General features: G+C 41.9%; 1 pseudogene; it reads left to right on the top strand.

The window, feature by feature from the left end:
- Positions 1-6,908: 6,908 nt before the first annotated feature.
- On the top strand, positions 6,909-8,174 carry LOC121837125 (annotated as a pseudogene).
- Positions 8,175-12,033: the final 3,859 nt, after the last annotated feature.

Below are 12,033 nucleotides of genomic sequence, written 5' to 3'. Positions count from 1 at the left end.
CCACTGTTGTTCCTTTTCCCAGGCAAAACGTCCCCGCTCGCCTTCGTTTCGCACCACCTCTTGCCACTTTTCCTCTTCTCTCAGGTCAGCCTTTTCCGCCTCGAGCAAACCGTTCAACCATTCTCTCAGTGCCATCCCTTCTAGTCCTACAGCGTTTCCAATCTCTTGCACCTTACGCAGATCCATCTTATGAACTCGCACCTCGAACGCTATATTTTTAATGAGCTTCCATGGCCAAGAAATAATGAGACTGGGTCCTCACTACCAGCACATGTTTTACCTAGTGATGACTCGCTCTAAATTACACTTCTGTATATCGGCATATCTCTATCAACATTCGCGCATCTCGGACTTCGTAATATAAGGATGTTAGAAGTATCCTGGCAGGCTCGCCATTGTCACGGTTCAGCCGGAGGCGTTGCGAATGCGATAGAGGCTAGGCCAAAAACGAATAATTTACAACCCATTATATTTACAAAAGGAAGACAAAGATATAACGGAAAGCAAAGGAGTATGTACACAGTAAAGGGAGAAATAATACACACACACGCTTAAACACATCTACAGTTCCAAGAAATGAGGCCGTTCGGAGTAGGCCTTACAGTATGAGTTCGTTGAGTCGACGAACCGAAGCGACTTGCCCAAAGCAGTGAAGGCCCCTGTCTCCTAGGCATCTGAAGGGGAGTGTGGAACTCTCGCCGCGACAGCTTGTGCACAGCAAGGGTCGGGCGCGTCCTGTCGCGGACGCCAGTTAATTGTTGCGAGGTTCTTTGGGGTTAATAATTGACAAGATACAATGTCCTTCGTTTTTCTTAAAACATGTATTTACAAAAGGAATGAAAGAGTTCATATGCTTATCCTAAAAGAAATAGGAAAACTTAGTAAAAAAAAAATGGAAGGAAGGAAAACACAACTGTCACCATGTTTTTGAGTCACCATGCACAGCAGCGGGTCTTGTGTCTGGGGCTGTCGTAGTCGGCCGACGGTTGTGGCAGGCAGTCAGGAGCGGGAGCGGTTGGCTTCCGTCGATGACCCGAGTCACCGCACCAAGTCCTCGCGCAGTAGGTAGCCGGGTAGCGTAGGCTTCTATGCGCTGCCCTCGCTGGAACAGGCTGCCGGTCAGACAGTAGGAGCGAACCCCGATTGCCCTGGTCGATGGTGTCTTTCCCTGTCCCGACCCAGCACGTTCTCTTCGGCCAGTCTTTTGCACGCGCTCCGTGCACGCACTCCAAATCTCTTCCCTTCTTCATCTTCCATCTCCCTCCGAGCCGATCCATGGATTCACTTGCACTTCTTCTTTTGCGCAATAAGTCACATCATCACAGACGCCTTTCAAAATTCCCGTGCCGATTATTAGAAGGTCGGAATCCCTGCACAATGGCGGAACAACGCACATCATGACGCGTGCAAGTCATTCCATAAGATAGCAAACGCCAGAGCGCAGTCAATGCTAGGAGTCGACGAGCCAGTCAAACAGCGTCGAAAGTGCAACGTCACTGCGCTCATCGCCTTTTTTCTGGGGGTCTGTTTTTTCTTCTGCTTCAACCAAACGCATAAAGTGTGCCGTGACGTTTGGCTTTAGTCCGCCATTGTGCAGGGAATCCACAGCTGCCAACAGAGGGCAGTATCTCAAAAGGGGTCTATTAGGTGGCTGGAGACGAGAGTACACAGAAAAGGTCTATACCTTCCGCGCGACAGTCAAGCGCGGTAACCATTCGGCCACGCACGCGCGCGCTCAGCGACGCGCGTGGCAATATACAGGGAGTTTTAGAGAACGCAGGCCAAATCGCTCCTGCGAAAACTACTCATCGCAACAAAAAAAGGATGGTGGCGTTGTGGTCCCAGGCCAGGGGCCCATTTAAGAAAATGATTAAAGTCCGGGATAATTAACTTGTTAATTATTTTTGCCTAATTAACTTTTTTTAATATTACGTTCAAGGGCATGGTTTAAATTAGAAAATTGCTCAGCATCATCGAAAAGCACTAAACCAACAAATTGCAGAACGATAGAAGGCACGCGAAGCATTTTACGGCCTTCTGAAAAACCGCACAAATTCGACGGGGTTTTAAGCTCCGGTTTGTTATCGGAGCGCATCTCGGCCCCGGCAGCACCGCGCCGCGTGGAGAAATAGTGCAACCAGACTCTGCTGCGTCGCACGATGACAGCGCAGCAAAGGTTGGTTGCACTATCTTTTTACGGGGCGCGGTGCCGTCGGGGCGGAGATGCGCTCCGATAACAAATCGGAACTTAAACACGCGTGGAACTTGGGCGGTTTTTCAGAAAGCCGTAAAAAGCTTCGCGTGCCTTCTATCGTTCTGGAATTTGTTGATTTAGTGGTTTGCGATGATGCTGAGCAATTTTCTAATTAAACCATGCCCTTAAACACAATATTAAAAAATTTAATTACGCAAAAATAATTAGCAAGTTAATTATCCGGGACTTTAATAATGTTCTTAAATGGCCCCTGGCCCAGGACCAAAACACCACAAGCCTTTCTTTTTGTTGTGATAAGTAGTTTTTGCAGGAGCGATTTGGCCTGCGTTTTCTGAAACAACCTGTGTATACATCTTATTCAAACGCTGTTTACCTTTAATAAATGAAGAGGGGTATGGGAACCCAACTCACCCATTGGAATAGTGGATATATTTTGAGAAATCGCCGGACTTTGAAATGTGATGTTCTGACTTTCTCCGGCATTCTTTGCCGAGACATGCACTATGTACCTTACACCAGGGTCTAGCGACAGAAGAACACTCATCCAATCCTGGTCGTGAGGCCGTGTTGAAGGTATGTCGATTTCAGTGTTTCCAGGAAGTCCAATTTGGGGGTCTCGAGGTTCCCAACGGAAGTGATACTTTAGCGGCAATCCATTCCAAGCGATAGGGTCAACGACGCGTAGATTGATCTTTCCTTGTCCTGATGAGATTATCTTGATTTCTCTTGGTGGAAGGGGAGCTGTATAAATCAGTAACAGTCATTCATACGGAAGAAGATAGATAACATGTGTGAGGTAACGCAAATTAAGACCGAAGTCACAACCCCCCCTCTACCCCCCCGCCCCCAAATTCATTTGGATATACGTCACAAGTAGGTACGCTAAATGCCAATTCTTTATTCTATCGTGACTGGCGACTTTATGTAATGCAGTTCCCTAATTGTTAAAACTGCCAACAACGCGAGAACACCGAGGTGGTATCACCGTTACGCGCATTTAGCATTTTCACACTTTTGGACATGTCGCTGTTAAGATGTTGAACATCGCAGGTTCATCGATTCTTTCTTTATACTGCAAAACAACAAATCAAAAGAGAGTGTTCGAAGCATTTTAAACACCTAAGCACAACAGAAAGCGGTAGAGGATTTTATAAATGAAGCTGCATATTTGTGCAAATGTGCATATGTTTTTATAGCTTTTAACATTTTTCTTTCAATCTTTCGTGGGAAACACCTGAAGAACAAAATATTTGGTTACATATATTTTGACTTAAAAGTTATTTCTCACAATTTTATGAAATATAGTATGTATGAATTTATTTAATAAAAATTTGTATTGACAAGCTATTTTTTGATTACTCGCTCCAGGGAATGGCTCTTACTCTAATTTAGTGAGAAAGTAAACGTTCCCAATCACTCTGTGTTGGCTGCGTAATGCATTTCTCGACAAAAGTGGACGGCCGAAATTTCAATGCATAAAATAGGTTACTCCTGACTTTTCTCGGGATCTAAAATTAAACCTTTTGCATACACTGCGTAACGGTTTTTGTTGCAGAAAGAAGCAATTTTGTAAGAAGTGTTACAAAAAAAAAAAAAAAAAAAAAACACAGGCATTTTTGAATATTGATTGTAACTTGTTTTCCTAAAGGGTCGCGGGGAATTTTATCAGGAATGTACTAGTTCACGGTGGCGCTTACTTGTAAAGCCTTGCTTATTCTTTGTCATTCTGAGCATAATACATGTCGAATATATGTCACGACATTACTTCGGCAATTACTTAGGTAGCCATGAACATACTATTGTAAAAAATTACTCCAGCCCCACGTTGGGCTGGAGATGAGGAATTTACATTGCCAACGTTTGTAACTATAAAACAATCGCGCCTAAAACCATTGCTCGAATAGCATTCTTATTAAGTAATTGACCCATTTGATAGTGGAAAAAAGCAAAAGAAAGGTGACTAATTCACTCGTTCCTAATATTTGTTCAAAGAGAAGTCGGTGCGATAATCAAAGCTCGTGTTGCTTCTTTTATGGTGTTCCTTATTCGTATCAAAGCAACCCAGTTTTTGGTAGTAGTTTCTTTTCTAACTGCGCCGTTAAAACTGGAGCCCATCTTTAGCACACCTTTAGAAACATAATTCTGGTGTATCACGGAACTTTTCGGGTCGATAAAGTATAATACCCAATTAAAGAAAAAAAAATGGCAGCGTTCTTTACGTTCAAAGCGTCATAGGGAATCGGTGAGAAAATTTATGTCAGGTAATAATATATTTTCTTGCCAAATTTAGCGGGGTAACTCAACGGTTACGTGACGCCGATATCTCCCGCTAACGTTAGTGGGGAAGCTGGATTGGAGTTTAGGTAAGAGGACGCGAATTTTCCCGCTAAATTTAGTGGGTAACTGAATTGGTGTATAGATCACGCGCCGTCAACTTCCGCCAGGTGTATAGGTCACGTGACATCAGGTGACTTCACGTGACGCAAGTTTCCCACCAAATTTAGCGGGGAAACTGAATTGGTGTATAGGTCACGTGACATCACATTTTTCGCTAAATTTAGCGGGAAAACTGAATTGGTCTTAATGTCCTGTGACGTCGGGTTGCGTGACATCAATTTTCCCGCTGAATTTGGCTGACAAACTAAATTCCCGTATAGGTCTCGTGATATCAATTTCGCCGCTACATTTAGCAACAAATTCAAGGACGCACGGACTGATGGACGACCGGACAACATTTTGGGACGTGGGGTAGCGATAAAAAGCATATTAAGCCTTAAAACAATTATGCATCGCTACGACCCGTATCCTATATTACGGTATCAAGGACCCACATGACGTATTATATGCATATTTCGGAATAAAGAAAGTACAGGTCAATTTGATATTTGTTGATAATTGCCCATCACACTTTTTCTGTCAGGTGGCATTGAAATGGGAAATGTTTTCTCCTTCGTGTCTTCATTAAGTTTTCTTAGATGAGGCACACAGCTTGGCAATGTTATGATTTTTCTGTGTACAGCATGTCTATAAGATAAATGAGGTAGTCTTAAACCAGTTAAATTGTAAAGTCCACTGATAAGATCACTTGATTTTCAGCTTACTTTTATATCGGTGCTATCTTAATATATGATGCGAGTCATACAGACACATATGTTTCTTTAATAAGGTAAAAACGGGATACACTGCTGATATAAAAACTCGTGGGCTACTTACTGTAAGCACTTGTCCGCAATGTTACTGCCGCTGCTCGTCCTATTCTCATTGTTCGACCATCGTTCCCGTCGCTGGGATAAAACTTCCTCAGCGTAATGGTGTAATCGGTCCAGGGCTTCAGACCACACAAACTGTATTCGTTGATACTTGGCTTCAAGGTCTTCTGGAAGGTGTGGCCCAGCGACTTTCCCGTCAGAAAGTAGCCGCTCAGTTGCACAGGTTCGTTTCCATGCAAGTGCGTGTGAAGTGTAGCCTCCAGATTTGGTTCCGCAGCGGACGACCACGTGAGAAAGGTAGCGTTGTTCGTGGTGTGATGGGCACTTATGACCAACCCTTGCCGCAGGTATGCTTCTGGAGCTAGATGCCATAGGGAAAAATATAAAAAGAAATATATATATTGATGTAATGATTATTTCAGTCTTGATCTTGATGTAGCCTAGTATTTAGGAGATATTGATGAGTGGCCATTTTTTTTAGTTGCTCAACACAATTTGCTCTCAGATTGCTAGTGTTCCATGTTACAACTTTTTCAACAGCCCGATAAGAACCTTGCTTTATTTGGGAGGTGATACAACGGCAAAAACAAAATCTTTGTCTTTGCCTAACTTGCTGGTCACGTTGTGATAGGAACAAGCTGGACACAGTCCTCGTTAAAGGAATTTATATGCAATACATAAGCGATTTTCAGCCTGACCGTTAACGACAACTGGAGTATATTTGTTCGAAGGACGTGATCATTGTAACAGAAAGGGGCCTTCGTGAGATAATATAAATCTTTATCTACCTGACAAAGATTTTTGCATTAAAAAATATACCAATCCTGCCTCCTGCCTGTCTGCCTGTCACCTAGCTGTCCTCTGGATTCAAACAGTTTTATATATTCTAAATGCATTACAGCAAGATAAATAAAACTTTCTTGGTTGCGTGTGTTATTCTAGATGATAAAGGTGACTCTCCGGTTTATTAATTTATCATAACGTAATAAAATTGAACTTCAGCTGAAATAACTGGCCATTTAAGCAAGATAAATGTTTGATCTGGCATGCACACTGGATATTAATTCTTGGAAGCCCTTGTTTGTTGAGTTTCAATTCTCCGATGCATTTCAGGCACTGCAAAATAGTTGAAAATATTTTGGTCACAGCTCTATAGATTAATGATAAACTGGTTTTGGTTTGCACATTGACTGTTGTGTCATCCGAGTGCTGTTGATGTTAGAGAATAAAATCGTTTCAGATCTTGTGGCCTGATCATAGAATTAATAAAATCTGGCTTAAGAAAGATTCACACTTATATGAAATCAGATACGATCTGATCATAATGTTCCACTCGAGAAGCGGCAAAATCTGAGTGATCGCCGCTTGAACATGCTGGGCGTCGTGCGAACCAGTATAAGACAACTAGGGTTTCGTGTTTTCCCGCAAACCCTGAAAACGAACCCCCGAGCCTATTTTATCAAAATCGGAAAAAGCCAAACAACAACAACAACAACAGAAACAACAACAACAACAACAACAGAAACAACAACAACAACAACAACAACAACAGAAACAACAACAACAACAACAACAACAGAAACAACAACAACAACAACAACAGAAACAACAACAACAACAACAACAACAACAACAGAAACAACAACAACAACAACAACAACAGAAACAACAACAACAACAACAACAGAAACAACAACAACAACAACAACAACAACAACAGAAACAACAACAACAACAACAACAACAACAGAAACAACAACAACAACAACGACAACAGAAACAACAACAACAACAACAACAGAAACAACAACAACAACAACAGAAACAACAACAACAACAACAACAACAACAACAACAGAAACAACAACAACAGAAACAACAACAACAACAACAGAAACAACAACAACAACAACAACAACAGAAACAACAACAACACCAGAAACAACAACAACAACAACAACAGAAACCACAACAACAACAGAAACAACAACAACAACAACAACAGAAACAACAACAACAACAACAACAACAGAAAGAACAACAACAACAACAACAGAAACAACAACAACAACAACAACAGAAACAACAACAACAGAAACAACAACAACAACAACAACAGAAACAACAACAGAAACAACAACAACAACAACAACAACTACAACTACAACTACAACTACTACTACTACTACAACTACTACTACAACTACAACTACAACTACAACTACAACTACAACTACTACAACTACAACTACAACCACTACAACTACAACTACAACTACAACTACAACTACAACAACAACTACAACTACAACTACAACTACAACAACAACTACAACTACAACTACAACAACAACTACAACTACAACTACAACAACAACAACTACAACAACTACAACAACTACAACTACAACTACAACAACAACAACTACAACTACAACTACAACTACAACTACAACTACAACTACAACAACTACAACAACTACAACAACAACTACAACAGCAACTACAACAACAACAACAACAACAACAACAACAACAACAACAACAACAACAACAACAACAACAACTACAACAACAACAACAACAACAACAACAACAACAACAACGACAACAACAACAACAACTACTACTACTACTACTACTACTACAACTACTACTACTACTACAACAACAACAACAACAACAACAACAACAACAACAACAACAACAACAACAACAACAACAACAACAACAACAACAACAACAACAACAACAACTACTACTACTACTACTACTACTACTACTACTACTACTACTACTACTACTACTACTACTACTACTACTACTCCTCCTCCTCCTCCTCCTCCTCGAATGAGTCACGCCCAGGATTCACGGAAAGAAATCTGTAACTACAGCTTTATCTTGTGCTGAAGTGGAACACATTAAGCACTGGCCTCTCTTAGAAGCTGCATATTTCTTCGGGGACAGCACCTCTCGTGTCATGTTTGAAACGAATGTGTTAGAACCGGGACTTATTGGTACCGGGATGATTTCCAAGTATTCTGGTCAAGCGCATGTTGCTCGAGGTTGGGGAATTAAGTCCACGGCCGCATGTCCTGTTTTCTTCAGCATAGGACCCGATGAAAACAATATTAATTTGTGTCTGACACGAACAATTGGTAGTTAAAAACAGAGAAAATCAAAATGAACACCGTAAAAAGGAAACCCGAATTCAAATAAAATTACTCACTGAAAGTGAGAAATCTTAAAGGTAACACCATTTAAAACGTAAAAAATACGTATGGTATTGGTATACAATAAACGTATCAGAACCTACTAATGATAAAAGTTGTGTTCTTGCAACATATTATATGTTCTTACTTTTTTTTTTTTGAAAACACACTTATCTCATTTCTTATGCATAAATTGAAGACAAAACACACTATCATTGCCAAGGTCTCTTTAAAACTGGCCATATCTGTCCCATTTTTTTGGCAATGACAAATGAAGCCGAGACCCTAAGAGAAACTGACTTGACTCTAAAAATTTTGAAACCCGTATGAATAAATATCTTTCACTATCTAGCTGAATTTTATAAATCCCAGTTAGCTATAATTCCGGCGAATTAGTGTGATCGAAAGAATTCGTGATCAGGTGTTATTAAATATCAGTATGATGCCAAACATATACCGGTATGACGTATAGAAGTCGCATGTTTCGATTACTAGAGTAAAATAGGTTTTATAATAATTTCAAAAGTATCTGCACCACGCATTCTGCCATCTGCCAGAATATGTCTAAAGATAATATTGGCGGAGTAATCACCAACCACGTGCGAAGACGCCAGCTGTACCTTATCTTTTGTAAGTGCTTTCCTGGCGGCGACTGGAGAAGCGACACCATGGCGCAACGATCAATGAAACAACCGAAAACGGGGAAGGGCCCTCGCTCAAGACCCATATTCCCCCTCTTCTTTTTTTCCGGCGGCGGGGCTACGTGGGGGCGGAAATAATAATTTTTTTGGATAGTTTATTTAATATTTAATTCTTATACGTCTGTTGAGGCATCTCCTTATAAATACATGATTATTCATCTAAGCAATGCAGTCGCTCTAATCCGTATTGTTTCTGAGATCAGAAGTTGAAGATGAAGATAACCCAGGGGATGTAGTATGAGGGAATACATCAGGCAGACGTAAGTTCTGTAATGCCAAAAACAAGTTCATCTGAAGAAACTCCCATGTCAATTTTTATCGTGGAGGGAATAGCTGGTAGGAACTACTGGTAGACTCTCGGTCCACGGCTGTGATCAGTTTATGGGTAGCTCGCATTCTGGGATGTGAGTCTAAGGCATTGAAGATCTTGCGCAAGGTGGGCGGAAGGTTCGGCCGTAAGGTTCATGTTGAAAAATCACAAAAATATAAATGTTTGTCTTTGCACTGTACCAAATTTTCGTTTAGGCACAGAGATGTAATATGTGCCTTGCTTGTCAACTTGACAAAATGTACACTTTTGTTGTTGTTTCGAAGAAGTGGCAAAATTGATCTGTTTAATGTCGAGTTCGTTCAACGCGGCAATATCCACACGTGATAATGCCTTATCGACCACGTTGTGCTTTCCTTTGCTTAGTCTAATACTGGTAGTGAAGTTGCTGACGATTGCCAACTGCCTTTCTTCCTTGAAGGGTATAGGCCTATCTAGTTGATGCTAGGGTAGGCGTGAGTGGTTCGTGAACCGTGAGAATTTAGAGGTCACGACCTTCGACAAAATGACGAAAACGCTTGACGTTGAGCTTATGCTCAAGGCAGGGTAATAGGCCCTTGTTAACGTTATTTAAAAAAAGCGAAATGACTTTCATTGTTCACCATTATGTTGCTGTAGTACTGCCTTTCCTACCGTCTCCGAAGCATCTACTATGGTGCTGTAGCAAAATAATTGGTTGGCCTAGTTGGTTAAGCATTACGAAAATAAAAAGCGCGAAAGACAAGGACGAAAGGAAGACTACACAGGACAAGAGCTTGCAGTGCTGGTAGGTACATCAGGTTTAGGATACACTAACAAGGTGGCATTTGCAATCACGGTCTTGATAGAATTAAATGCTTCAGATGCTGAGTCAAGCCACAGAAATAACAGTTTGGGCCTCTTGAAAACCTCCAATAGGTAATTTAGTGGTTGTACAATTTCAACACGACCGGATACAAAAGGACGGTAAAACTTTAAAAATCCTAGAAACTCACGAAGGGGATGTATGCTACACAATGTTGGATAGTTGGGAATAACCTATTAGGGGCCCTCTAAGGATATCTAAACTGGTTTAATATTTGCGCTGAAATGGAACTCGTGGATGGTAGGAACACGTCATAAAAACGTTTTCCCGAAATTCGCGTCATTTTGGAAGTTATAAGTGAATTAAAAGTACAAAAACAAGAAAAATACTTGCTTGGTGACACATTAGGCGAAATTCATTAATCGGAAGGTTGCAGCGAAACGGCTGACCTATTGGATGCGGTTAGTATCATGGCTGACGCGCCGGGGTTTTAGCTCCGTACACGATCGCGCCGATGCAGAAGGACGTTCATCGTCCACTACACCGTTCCCTACAACGCTGAGAAGAGCTAGACCAGGCATGTAGAATCCAGTGCGGTCCAGCGCTCTTTAGCGCGCTATGCTTAATTTTACTTTGATTTCTGCTCCTCGGTACCAGTGGGATCAGTGTGACCAAAGCAATAATTTGGGGTAGGGGTTAGCTGCACCGCGATAGGTTCGGAGAAGAAGTAAATAATGGGAACAACGAAGGAAGCATTTATTGTTTCCATATGCCTCATAAATGTCGGCGGAAAACGATCACAATTACGCGGCCATCGATGTCGATCGGCGCGAATCCGCCGGCCGGCTTCGACGGACGAATCAACACTTGGCTTCTGTTGTTTTGAGCAGGAACGGCTCCCAGCGCGTACGAATAGCACGTGGTCAAACATGGCGGATACATGAGGTCGTCTTAGATTCTGATTACCTCTAGCTTTGGCACGTCATCCAACTTTCAGCATTTGCCGGCACTCCGGGCAAGCGCGTCCGGCTGATTAGGCCTACAAAGCTTCTCAGGTAGCGCTTCCTCGGGAAGCCGTCGACGTAAACGCACGAACTGACCAAATCAAATGCACTGACGTGTAGACCAAGAAACGCACACACAAAAAAGGCAAGACTATCACACTGACCGGCGAGAGCAGTACAGGGCACGACAAGAGCAGAAGATCGTAATTGCAGAAATGAGCCATCCGCACACGCCCTGGTGGATCCCGACATCCCGATTCCTGAAAGGGGCACGGTTGGCGAGGGACGCTCGCGCGACGGTTAGCTGGTTCTGCCGCTGGGAGAAAGACGTCTCCATAGAATGTTCAGTTTTTTTTTTCTTTTTGTTTATGCACATTTGCAACAACGTTTTCTGTTTCTCATTTTTCACGTTTGATAAAAAGATTTTTTTTTTCTGAGAGGAAAAGGATGGTGTACGGAGTGATACAGTTATTTTTGCCTGCATAAATTAAATTCTGACGGTTCTTGCCATTGCCGACAATCACAAAAAACGTTCTTCTACAACATCACCTGCTGTACGTTTTGAACGCACTGTGACGCC

This window comes from Ixodes scapularis, unplaced genomic scaffold (assembly GCF_016920785.2).
Source record: "Ixodes scapularis isolate PalLabHiFi unplaced genomic scaffold, ASM1692078v2 PGA_scaffold3__209_contigs__length_174095766, whole genome shotgun sequence".
NCBI classification, from domain to species: domain Eukaryota; kingdom Metazoa; phylum Arthropoda; class Arachnida; order Ixodida; family Ixodidae; genus Ixodes; species Ixodes scapularis.
The sequence above is the reverse complement of the archived record's forward strand: the minus strand, read 5'-3'. Positions and strand labels throughout refer to the sequence as shown.